The 13,761-nt window shown below is 38.3% G+C and overlaps 1 pseudogene across 1 annotated transcript in view; it reads right to left on the bottom strand.

Annotated features, from left to right (window-relative positions):
- LOC145780139 (uncharacterized) overlaps positions 1–13,761 on the bottom strand; it is a 200,912-nt pseudogene that overhangs the window by 33,741 nt on the left and 153,410 nt on the right. Inside the window, exon 4 of the transcript XR_014290658.1 lies at positions 917–1,026. The product of XR_014290658.1 is annotated as an uncharacterized LOC145780139 (transcript). The remainder of the gene's footprint in view (positions 1–916; positions 1,027–13,761) is intronic.

Genomic DNA, 13,761 nt, shown 5'->3' on the forward strand with positions numbered 1-13,761 from the left:
ATGTTCCTTAGTGCGTGACACGATGCTTTGTTTGTAACAAAATATTTAGAAGTTTATTGATTACTTTCAACACGCGAGACGCAAGATGGCCAAAATCCAAAAAGGCCAAAAACTCAAAGTTGAAGAAATATTTAAGTTTTAGAAAATTGTATCAGAAATCAAACCTTGCATGGAAAATCTGCAAAACCGCATGGGTCTCCCGATCAAATTGCGGAAAATCTTGGGACGAGAAAGAGTTAAAACTAATTCAACGTCAAAATTATTGTTTGTTTTGGTATTCGCCTCAGAATGTCTTGTAGTGGTATATTTGAATCAAGATGAAAGATGCCAGCGTCTACGCCCACTTTCAAATATAGCCACAACCACTTTCAAATGTGTTACGCTTGTAGGTACTGCAGAATAGCTACAGAAACCCACAAACGTAAAGGAATTGAAAAGAGGTCTTAACACGAGTAGAGCTTTGTGTACAGTGACAAATCACTGTGTAGTGGTTACCAAGTCCTGCTGCAATAATTACGAACTACTCAGAGCTACAGGGCGGCACGACGTAATCAAGCGCATGCGACTCGGTGCAATGCATTAGCACTAAGGCAATAATCATAACGCAAAACTAACGTTACTGAACTGTATCAAAATGTAGCCACTTCCGCTTTCAAACGAGGATGCTGTTTAAAACCTATGAGGTTATTACGTGCGCTCCCATTAACTGGTCAAGCCGTCTACCAGTAATTACAGAGTCAGTTTCATGGTAAACAAACCAAACAATATAAAGTCCAAGCTTAACTTAAAATTTCAATCAAAATTATTTCATTGAAGAATGAATTAAATGCATCGCTTTTGGCAGTTTTCATAAATCTTTACTTCCCATGGTTGCCACATGAAAAGTTATCATTTCATCCTGGCGACATGTACTTACCTTCTGATTGGGGAAGGAGATCGGGAACGAATGGGAGACGGCGAACGGCGCGCTCCGATTGGTCCGTTGTAAATGCTTCCATGATCAGCAGACCGTGACCATCGATCACTCTGGTTGGATTTAAAGAAAATAACTGTATTTGTTAATAAAATTGTAGTTACAAAAGTATCCGTTTAAGTGGTACAAATGATGATGATACAGGTAGGTAGCCTACATACCAGTACCACGTACCTAAATGTACCATGAACCTAATATACCATCATATATCTGGTCAAAATTGAGACAGATTATTGATACTGCAGTAAAAAAGGTAAGGATCTACACACAACAAAAACGTATGTAAAAAGCAAAAAAAGTAGCAAGATTTCTCAACTGTGGATACGTTTCCAACAAACGATGGTCTGTTTATAAGGCTGTAGAAGTGAAATTGTAACAATTTTAGGGTCGAATGCACCAACAGTGATTAAACTGTATTTAACTTAATCTTGAATTAAACTACAATTAAGTGAGACTTTCGTATGCACCAACACCAAGGGCTATTTAAACCATGATTAAACTGTGATTAACTAAGCAAGTTAAGTAACAGAGTTAATACAGCTCCAGAGTAGGTTTAAAGCTTGATTAACTTTCCAGCAAAGGTTTCTAGTACTGGTATTGTATTAGTTCTTGGTAATTGCAACATCAGGCTGCACCTTTTGAACTATGGAAGGTGTGATGTGTGATAGGATTAGAATGACCAAAATGTAATTGTAAAGGTTCTTCACTTTTCATGGACAGCAACTGATTTATAATTGGGAGCTGGTATACATGTCCCCCTCCCCCCTTGATAACTCATGACAAAGACAGGACTCGACCAAACATATAGGGTGAAACTACTTCACCTTTGCTTTACTGTTCACACACTTCAATCCACATGTTTTGGTCAATTCCTCTTTGACATGAATTACCAAGGGGGGGGGGGACTTGTATACCAGCTCCTATAATTGTATATAAAATAGTTGAGGTTATGGGTTGCTTACCAAAATTTGGCTATTGTAGCCAGGGGTGCCGGAACAATTTTCAACTGGGGGGGTGCAGGAATATGAAAAAGGGGCATTTTTGTTGCTGAAAGGCCAATTCTTTTAAAAGTTTTAAGATAAGATATAGCAATAATGCTCATCTATCAGCTCACTATTGAGTAATGAACAAGTGTCCGGTATACAAGGAAAGACATCATGCTTTGTTATAATGATGTAACCTACTGTGTTGCAGAATTTTATGCCGTGAATATTATTTTGAGGCAAAAATGAAAGATTATAATTAGGCTGAAAACGAATAGCAGAAATTGTTATATTGCAATATGTGCAGCAGCTTATCGGCACCCCTGATTGTAGCATATGCGCTGTTACTGATGGCTTGGTGTGGCTTTATACCTGTAATACACTGCCCAGGCCTATAACAAATTGTTTAACAAGCTGTTTACGAATAAGGACTTTCTGGTGATCCTTCTTTTAGGATGACACAGGCTGTAGAGGTTTTAGAGAGTATGATACCGTAATAACTATATTTGATATATTATATACATGTGGCTGTCCATATTTTAGCATTCAAAGTAATATTTTTAACGTAATTGATTGATTTTCACCCAGTGCTGTAAATGAGCCGGTTGCTGTTTTCTTTCATTGTACATCTGGTGAGGAATCTGTGAGTAAATACTCAGCCAGCAAATCATTTTTTTACATTGATTTGCTGGCAGGGTAGTATCCTGAGGTACTAGTTTTTTCTGTCTGTTTTAATGAAGTTATGAAACCATGGCTACAGGTACCTGGTGTGTTTATTTCTAAATTGTTCTGTATGAATAACAATTACAAACAGCGAAAAGTTACAACCATTCAATTGCACATATACAAACTGTTATCACTAGGGCAATTTTTTGTAACCAAAATGACTTCAATTTTGCGAAAAAGTCACCAAAAAGTAACTTTATTCAACGAAAACAAGAAAGTGAAAGAAATGGCAGCAATTCCACATAAAAAAGCATCTAAATTAGTTTCAATTTGTACTCGAATCAGAATTACACAATGTAATGTTTTGCATTCTCTGGGAAGAAGTTTCTGTCAATCAAACACTTTATACAACTTAGCTGTTGCAGGGAAAACAGCAGGAAAAAACAAACACTTTAGCTGTTGCAGGGAAAACGATTGGTTAAATACAGTTAACACAATTTGTTTGATCACAAAAATTTATTAACAAGTTTACGGTAATACACGTGATACGAACAAGCATGGGCTCGTGCATACCTAAAATCCATACCATAGTAGAATATATATTAAAAGTTTTGGCATTACAGTTACATAAAATGTAAATTCATCTCTCCAGTAGCAATAAAAGATATACAAATAGGGAAATTAGGCAAAAAAGTATGCAAAATAAAGTGACCTAACAAATGAAAAGTAATCTAAAAACACAAAAAGTGACTTTTGGTAACTTTATAACATCTCAAACATTGACCCCACACAACCATGAAATTTTGGTTATACATTTCTTTTGTTAATTGGTACAACTATAAAAAATTAACTTTGGTTACAAAAAATCGCCCTAGTTATCACATAAATACTTAAACAGAGTAGCAAAGCTCAAATTTGTTATTTTTTGCATTGCTCGATTTGTGCCTGTATCAGTTGTTCAGCTAATTCAAATTTTCTTTTTCGGTGTCATTACTCTTTTGGGGTGGACCACCGCCAGTGGTGAAGCGTTCTTGGCAGGCCAAAGAGATCCTTTTTTTGCTTGGGCCTTCATGTTTGTCCACAACCTTCGAAGCATACCCTCTCTAACTGCGAAGGTTGAGGCACCATTAAAATCTTTGGTGAGTTCCCGCCAGGCATCATTTTTGTTGTGTAGTCACACCATCAGTCTTCTTGCATTCAATAATATTGCGATATGTTGCAATGCAAGTGAGAAACAGATCTTTTTCGTGTGGAGAAAACTTTTGCGAACGTTGTTTTGACATTTTATAAATGAATTAAATTTAACAGTCAAGAAAAAATTTTGAAATATTTGTTCTCCACTGAAATACAAAACAGTAAAATAATGTAGTCAAACAAATCATTTCAGAAAAATTTACATTAGCCCAATGTTTATGAAAATAAATTTCTGGTTGGCAGTTGTGTCTTGATGAAAAGCATTCCATTACCTCCACCTTAACATCTAGCCGCCTGACTGGTGAGAGCGTCTGCTCGATAACTGTATGGTTCCTTTGCTGCTTCCAGTCGTCTGTTGTGTTGCATGTGTAATCGCAGTGTACTGTATGTTGTTGTCGCAATGGGCGTAAAATAAAACATGTTGTTTTTAACAAAGCCTGAGCACTACCGTACTGTAAACTGGTCTGGTCAGTTTAGCACCCTGTAGTCTTGTAGTGGCATTGCCAGGAGTTTAAACAGCAAGGAGTTAATCCATGTAGATGGACCCCCTCCAGTGTGTTGACTTAGGCAACCCCAGTAACAGGTGGAGGCCTCCCTCAGAGAATTTTGAAAAAATTACATAAAATTTAGTTCATTCTGAGTATTTCGAGCACAAAATGGTCAAAAACAAGATATATAAACCTCTTTCAAAACGCGACGGTTTCTATCAGGGCCATTGAGAGAACATTTCGGGCCCGGTACCAAGCAAAAATCGAAGCTGAAGAAAAACGAGCACAGCGTGAGGCTGAAGCTGCACAACTTGAAGCTGAAGAAAAGCGAGCACAACTTGAAGCTGAAGAAAAGCGAGCACAATTTGAAGCTGAAGCAGAGGAGAAGCGGGCGCAGCGCGAAGCCGAAGAGAAGCGGGCACAGCGCGAAGCAGAAGCCGAAGAGAATCGGGCGCAACGCGAAGCAGAAGCTGAAGAAAGAAGAGCGCAATATGAATTGGAAAAGTTAAAACTTGAATTAGAAAGACAAAAGCTGGACATTGGTGAGCGATCTAATTCTACTAATGATAATGCTCGAGATGTTATTGTGGCGCAAGTTAGACGCCCAGATTTGCCATCATTTGTTGAAGAAAAAGATGAGTTGGATAGTTATTTGTTAAGATTTGAAAGATATGCTACAATAGCCAAATTGGAGAAGTCGACGTGGGCTACCCAGCTAAGCATGTTATTATCGGGACAAGCTCTTGATGTATATTCAAGACTTTCGCAAGAAGAGGCCATGAACTACGACAGATTGAAGTTAGCTCTGTTAAAGCGATACAATTTTACCGAGCATGGATACCGTCAAAGATTCCGTGAGGCAAAGCCTGAACGACACGAAAGCCCAGGTCAATTTATTGAACGTTTAAGAAACCTTTTGTTAAAATGGTTTGAACTTTCGGGGGCCGAACAATCATTGGACGGATTGGCAAATCTTATAGTTAAAGAACAATTCACAGATTCATGTTCAAAAGATCTGTCTGTTTATCTAATGGAGAGAAGTCCAAAGAATCTAGAAGAAATAGCCAGTGTGGCAGAACAGTACTTAGTTGCTCATGATGAGAAGTTGTCGACTGAAGAAACGTTGTCATGCGATAATGACGAGGAGCAAACAAATAATTTTAAAGGAGGTGCTGTTCCAAGAGAAGTACGTTGTTTTAATTGTAATGGCTTAGGTCATAAGTCTGTTAACTGCCGGAGAAAGACTAATAGAAATCATCAGGAATCGAGGAAGTGGTGCAATCGTTGCAATAGGCAAGGACACGAAGCGAAGGAATGCAAGGATAAGTCGTTTTCCTTACCTAATCAATCTGGAAAAGATAAAGACACGGACGTTTATCGATGCGGCTGTGCATTAATGATTCCTGAACCCAAGCTTGACGAGGAGAAACCGGATGAAGATGTTTGCGGAAAAATAATACCTGAAGATTACCTGCCAGTAGTAGATGGAAAAGTTGGAAACAAAAAGGTAAAAGTTTTACGTGATTCTGGTTCTACGGGTATAATGGTGAGAAGAGATTTAGTAAATGACAATCAGTTAACGGGAAAAACTGGCCATGTGACAAAAATAGATACCACTTCAATCCAAGGACCGTTAGCGATGATATATATCGAAACTCCGTATTGTAGTGGGACTGTGAAAGCGTTATGTTTACAAAACCCTTTAGTTGATCTTATAATCAGAAATGTTATTGAGAAAAATTCTGAAGTTACTTGTTATTCTTGTGGCAAGAATGGTCACTTTGCTCGAGATTGTTCTGCAGATAATCAGCAACGATCTCACGATGACGGATATTACGAGCGCGAAGAACCGAGGAGAAGAGGCAGGCGACGACCATTTGGAGTTTGCTATAGATGCGGTAGACGCGGACACTTCGCCAGGGAGTGCGTTGCTGACGGCGGACATTCGGAAAATAGACGTTGCCGTGACAACCACTGCTACCGATGTGGGGAGATTGGACACATAGCCAGGAGCTGCCCTTTTGATAAAAAGGCTTGCTACAATTGTCATAAAGAAGGTAATCTCGCCAAGGACTGTCCGGAGAGGAGGTGTTTCCGATGTAGGAAAATGGGTCATCTTGCTCGCCGATGCACTGAAGTTGCTGAGGACGTTGGAAACTTTCGCAGAAAACGTGACTATTGTTTTGAGAAAAGCTATCGTTGGTAGTTCATGCAACGATGGACTTATGAGAATTGATTATTGAGTAATTAATTGTTTTGTAATATGTTTTGTATTGATTGTGTTGTTATATTGTTTGCAACAATATTCTAAGGGGGGGCGTATGTCACAATCAAGGTGCAATGACTCGCGATGGTTTGCTTTGTATCTTCAACGAATGTGTTGTTTTGGTAGTAGAATTCTGGTGCGATGTGTTATTATCGGTTATGACCTGAAGTAACCTCTGATGACGAAATCTGTATTATGTAACGTGTTTTCTGGAATCATTTTCCCTACGTGACCTTCTAGAGACTTCTGTTGTTTACATTTAAATGCTACGTGACCGAACGATGGTTCTTTATGATGTAACCTTCTCGAAGTTACTGGACTGAACAGCCAACTATAAATAGTGGTGTAGTTTGTGTAATGATTCATTCTGAGATTATTATTATGGTGATTGTTATGAGTTGATTATGAGAGGTGTGCTATGAGTTGTGGATTGGTAGTTGATGCAGAAATTAGAGTTATTTGAGAAGCCGTTCGTTAAAGTTCTTCAAGAAGTCAGATTATCATTTCGCTAGTAGAATTATTCGACATTTAATTGACTGCTTTTCGGTTATAACCCATTAAACTACGTCATTGAATCTTTCCAAGTCTTTTTCCTGGTAAGAGATAGAAAGAAATCGTGACATTCTGGGGGCTCGTCCGGGAAAAACCGAAAAAGGATTTAACCGAAAAACCGAAGAATACCGAAGATTTATTGAAAGAATAATAAATTAATGTCAAGATGGCGGATACTGTCAAACATGAGATGATTGAAGACTTAGAGAGCATGGCTGAACGAATGGGGCTGACTGGTAATGAAAAGTCTCAGTTTGTGATGGAAGAGTATCACAAGATAATGGACCAAAAAGCTCAGCGAGAAGCTGACGAAAGAGAAGATAGAAGAGCTGCTCGTGAAATAAGGAAAGCAGAACTCGAAGCTGAAGAAAAACGAGCACAGCGTGAGGCTGAAGCTGCACAACTTGAAGCTGAAGAAAAGCGAGCACAACTTGAAGCTGAAGAAAAGCGAGCACAATTTGAAGCTGAAGCAGAGGAGAAGCGGGCGCAGCGCGAAGCCGAAGAGAAGCGGGCACAGCGCGAAGCAGAAGCCGAAGAGAATCGGGCGCAACGCGAAGCAGAAGCTGAAGAAAGAAGAGCGCAATATGAATTGGAAAAGTTAAAACTTGAATTAGAAAGACAAAAGCTGGACATTGGTGAGCGATCTAATTCTACTAATGATAATGCTCGAGATGTTATTGTGGCGCAAGTTAGACGCCCAGATTTGCCATCATTTGTTGAAGAAAAAGATGAGTTGGATAGTTATTTGTTAAGATTTGAAAGATATGCTACAATAGCCAAATTGGAGAAGTCGACGTGGGCTACCCAGCTAAGCATGTTATTATCGGGACAAGCTCTTGATGTATATTCAAGACTTTCGCAAGAAGAGGCCATGAACTACGACAGATTGAAGTTAGCTCTGTTAAAGCGATACAATTTTACCGAGCATGGATACCGTCAAAGATTCCGTGAGGCAAAGCCTGAACGACACGAAAGCCCAGGTCAATTTATTGAACGTTTAAGAAACCTTTTGTTAAAATGGTTTGAACTTTCGGGGGCCGAACAATCATTGGACGGATTGGCAAATCTTATAGTTAAAGAACAATTCACAGATTCATGTTCAAAAGATCTGTCTGTTTATCTAATGGAGAGAAGTCCAAAGAATCTAGAAGAAATAGCCAGTGTGGCAGAACAGTACTTAGTTGCTCATGATGAGAAGTTGTCGACTGAAGAAACGTTGTCATGCGATAATGACGAGGAGCAAACAAATAATTTTAAAGGAGGTGCTGTTCCAAGAGAAGTACGTTGTTTTAATTGTAATGGCTTAGGTCATAAGTCTGTTAACTGCCGGAGAAAGACTAATAGAAATCATCAGGAATCGAGGAAGTGGTGCAATCGTTGCAATAGGCAAGGACACGAAGCGAAGGAATGCAAGGATAAGTCGTTTTCCTTACCTAATCAATCTGGAAAAGATAAAGACACGGACGTTTATCGATGCGGCTGTGCATTAATGATTCCTGAACCCAAGCTTGACGAGGAGAAACCGGATGAAGATGTTTGCGGAAAAATAATACCTGAAGATTACCTGCCAGTAGTAGATGGAAAAGTTGGAAACAAAAAGGTAAAAGTTTTACGTGATTCTGGTTCTACGGGTATAATGGTGAGAAGAGATTTAGTAAATGACAATCAGTTAACGGGAAAAACTGGCCATGTGACAAAAATAGATACCACTTCAATCCAAGGACCGTTAGCGATGATATATATCGAAACTCCGTATTGTAGTGGGACTGTGAAAGCGTTATGTTTACAAAACCCTTTAGTTGATCTTATAATCAGAAATGTTATTGAGAAAAATTCTGAAGTTACTTGTTATTCTTGTGGCAAGAATGGTCACTTTGCTCGAGATTGTTCTGCAGATAATCAGCAACGATCTCACGATGACGGATATTACGAGCGCGAAGAACCGAGGAGAAGAGGCAGGCGACGACCATTTGGAGTTTGCTATAGATGCGGTAGACGCGGACACTTCGCCAGGGAGTGCGTTGCTGACGGCGGACATTCGGAAAATAGACGTTGCCGTGACAACCACTGCTACCGATGTGGGGAGATTGGACACATAGCCAGGAGCTGCCCTTTTGATAAAAAGGCTTGCTACAATTGTCATAAAGAAGGTAATCTCGCCAAGGACTGTCCGGAGAGGAGGTGTTTCCGATGTAGGAAAATGGGTCATCTTGCTCGCCGATGCACTGAAGTTGCTGAGGACGTTGGAAACTTTCGCAGAAAACGTGACTATTGTTTTGAGAAAAGCTATCGTTGGTAGTTCATGCAACGATGGACTTATGAGAATTGATTATTGAGTAATTAATTGTTTTGTAATATGTTTTGTATTGATTGTGTTGTTATATTGTTTGCAACAATATTCTAAGGGGGGGCGTATGTCACAATCAAGGTGCAATGACTCGCGATGGTTTGCTTTGTATCTTCAACGAATGTGTTGTTTTGGTAGTAGAATTCTGGTGCGATGTGTTATTATCGGTTATGACCTGAAGTAACCTCTGATGACGAAATCTGTATTATGTAACGTGTTTTCTGGAATCATTTTCCCTACGTGACCTTCTAGAGACTTCTGTTGTTTACATTTAAATGCTACGTGACCGAACGATGGTTCTTTATGATGTAACCTTCTCGAAGTTACTGGACTGAACAGCCAACTATAAATAGTGGTGTAGTTTGTGTAATGATTCATTCTGAGATTATTATTATGGTGATTGTTATGAGTTGATTATGAGAGGTGTGCTATGAGTTGTGGATTGGTAGTTGATGCAGAAATTAGAGTTATTTGAGAAGCCGTTCGTTAAAGTTCTTCAAGAAGTCAGATTATCATTTCGCTAGTAGAATTATTCGACATTTAATTGACTGCTTTTCGGTTATAACCCATTAAACTACGTCATTGAATCTTTCCAAGTCTTTTTCCTGGTGAGAGATAGAAAGAAATCGTGACAGTCTGTATACAGGCAAAAGTTTAACCAGAAGTTATCAGTAACTGCGTTTCAGGTTTGTTAGTTTTCATTTTTAAAATACTATAATCACAAATCACACAAAGATACTAAAACAGGTTTATAGCAAGGTTACCGATTACAAAAAAATTCGATATCATTTGAACAGGAAAAAACAAGAAAGTAACTGCAGTACCATATACTCTTTTTTTTATCTTTTTACATCATCTTGCTCCGTTAATACTTACCGGTAATCAATCAAAGTGCGACGTGAAGGTAAAATCAAAATTCGCCTTAATTTATCATAACAAGAGGCGCTTTTCATTGCTAAATTTAAAGCAAATCTAAAAAAAGAAAAAAGCAACACATTCAAAAAGCGTAAAATTTTATCAGCATACAACTACAGCTACAACTACATTTTTCATTAACCATGCATATCTGGTTAATCAACCAAAGTTTGTTAATCGTTATACGTTCAGCAAAGAATTTTTCAACTTTGTAAGAAAAGTTGTAGATAGTGACTGAAGCTGGGTTACTAAAGTAACCTTGAAAACTGAACGGGGTAACTCAATTTCCAGTTTTATTTCATGCATCATGTATGTTACTTTTAGTTTGTTAAGAATGTTTCATTTATAATTTAATTGCTTCGTTTGCACTATTGGTGAAGTGTTAACACTTACCTGATGATATCTGGATGAAATCGTAGTCCGTTTTTACGTTGTTTTTGCATTTTCAATTGTTCCCAATAAAACAGGGAATAAAACGAGTCAGAATTTCGTTCCATAATCTGATGAATATCTAAAGCAATTGGAGAATCCAATGCAACAATATCTTCCTTTCTGGATAACTTTTTGTTTTATTCTTGCAATTCTAAACATGTATATTCGTTTTACAAAGATGTTATGCTGTTGATACTTTAAAAAGTAGAGCAAAATCATCACACAAACTAAACTCACTCTGATTTTTGTTTCCTAGCTGTCTGCAGAAGTCGACTCTTTGTTGCCCGTGTGGAAAACTTTTGTAAAGGTAACTTGCCAATTTGAAAATTATAGGATTCTCTTTGACGTTGCAATTTTGCATTCATCAAAATGCAAAATTTGCAATGTTTGCAAATATCACCATCAGAAACCACAATGATGACAGGACATGAAGGTGAACGGTAAACATCAGTTTGAAGTAAAGAATCATCACACTCTCGAGTTGAAATCACATGGCGAATAGCATTTTTGAAGTTAAAAGAAAATCCTTCCAAAACAAAAACTAAATTTAGCAGTACATTTACAAGCGGTACACCACAACTGGGCGATACCCACTTGGGTGAGACCAGGTGGGCAACGAGCCAAGTGGGCGACGGACCAAGTGGGCAACGAGTCAAGTGGGCGACGAGCCAAGTGGGTGACGGACAAAGTGGGCGATGAGCCAAGTGGGCGACGGTAGCGAAAGTTTAGCCGTTTGAAACGGTGGTGACATATATAATTTATCTAGTTGCTTTGCGGCATCACGGTTTATCGTGAAGCTTAAGAGAAACCCCTCAGAAAAGAGACAAACGAATGGCCAAAGGGTGGTTGAAGTCATCGAAGCTTGTTTAATTTTCTGTTTTAGATAATAAAATATGACGTTTCATTTTTACTTTAAATGCTAAGTAGCTGGTTTGGTAGGTACATGCATTAGACATTTGAATTTTGTAGTGATTTTCAAGCGAAACAGAAGTTTTTTGTTAGTTGTTTGAGTGTGTTATTGTTTAAAACAGGGGTGTGCAACCTTTATTACAGGAGGGCCAGATATAAATAACTGGGTGAAACCGCGGGCCACACGTTTATTTAACATATGATTTCTAGTAGTTGCAGGCACAAAACAGTAGTTTTTTTGTTATTCATGTTATTCTTATGGCATTATTAGGCCTATTAGGGGTTATCTCTTTGCAGAAATAATAAGTTAAGACGCATAAATTTCTGAAGAAAACTGCTATTCAAATTTACAGTAGAACTCGGTTAATCCGGATTCGATTTGACCGGCGATTCCATCCGGATTAGGCGAAGATCCGGATTAACCGATGACGGTTCTATCAAGACTTGTTCATTTGTACTTCCAGTTTTATCCGGATTAGGCAAAGATCCGGATTAACCGAATCCGGATTAACCGAGTTCTACTGTATTGTCACACCGTCCTTTTAAACGAGTTCAGTGAGAAATTTGCAGTTGGCTTCTTTTTCCGACGGCTTTTCCAAATTTACCGTACTTTAATGGAAGTGTTCGCAATTCGAAATCCATTTTCCAAGTGTTCGTCTGTCAGAACTGATCAATAGGGAGATTTCATGACGCCCATTTTAGAAAAAAATTGTTCGCACAAATATGTTGAGCCAAAAAGAGCCATTTTTAAAGCAATGGATTTTTTCCAATGTGGAAAGTCATCTTGGTTGAGATGTTTTCCGTAAAAATCGCCAAGATTCATTTCTGAATACTTTGCTTTCAAATCCGTTTTCTCTTGAAGATCATCAGTTCAAGTTGGATATCAGCTGGTGCTTTGTCAATGACTGTGTCGAATGGCGAAGAGAATATACCAAACAAATATTCATGAGATTTGAAGTCCTCGAAACGAGCCAAAAATTCATACAACAATTTTTCAAATTTAGTTTTCTTCTCAGGATGCATTCCATAATCCATAGTCTCTCAAAGTTGGAAAGTGGAAAATATTTCCTATCTCTGTATGTGAGCTTTCCAAAGTCGTAATTTGTTCATAAAGCCTTTTATGTGACCATACATTTTTACGTTCCAAATAATTAACACAATGGATTAGCGGTGGCCGGTGGGAGATTTCTAAAATGGTTAACAGAAGATGCGAAATCTATAATAATCCACTCCACAATGAATTGTTCACACGTACCAGACTAAACTAAATTATAAAGACGTTTCGCGGGCCGCACAATTTTTCTTTGCGGGCCGCACGTTGCACACCCCTGGTTTAAAATACATAAAAACTTACATACGAATCATTAACTACGGAGATTAGCATAAATTTGATGCTCTAAAAATAAAGTCATATATTTCAAAAAATAAAGTCATATTTTTCAATTTTTAGGTCATAAACAAAATGGCCCTAGTAATGACTGTCAGTCACAACTCACAATGTGTTCTGTAAACTGCTGATGCGGCTATGCAGCGAGTATCGTTCGAAAGACGCTTTCGATTGTGATGACAACTACGACTTGCCTTGCATGTTTTATACCAAGTATTCAGGTCATTTCAATTTGTGAGCACGCTTCTCCAGAATGTGGTGGGCTGGTGGCCTACATATATATAGGTCACCAACCGAATGATTGTCCGCAATGGGCGAAATGAAGTAAAGGTGGGACAGACGCATGCGATCAAAACAAAGACAAGTGTCTGTAATCCCAGACCATAATCTTATGTGTTAAACGTTGTACTGCAAACTGCAAAGACGTTGAATCTGCAAAGACGTTGTACTGCAAAGACGTTGAATCTATGTAAAATATTGCAATGACAAATCTAAACAACTTTACAATGTTGTATGTGAAAATACCAATAAAACTTAAATGAACAGGATCCACCACAGACTCACGAATCAAAGAATAAAGTTGTTTTCAGCACCTAGGGGACTGTTTCTAAGAAGTTTATAGGTCAAAATAAAGTCAAAATTGACAATA

The sequence above is a fragment of the Aplidium turbinatum genome, chromosome 1, assembly GCF_918807975.1.
Source record: "Aplidium turbinatum chromosome 1, kaAplTurb1.1, whole genome shotgun sequence".
NCBI lineage: Eukaryota > Metazoa > Chordata > Ascidiacea > Aplousobranchia > Polyclinidae > Aplidium > Aplidium turbinatum.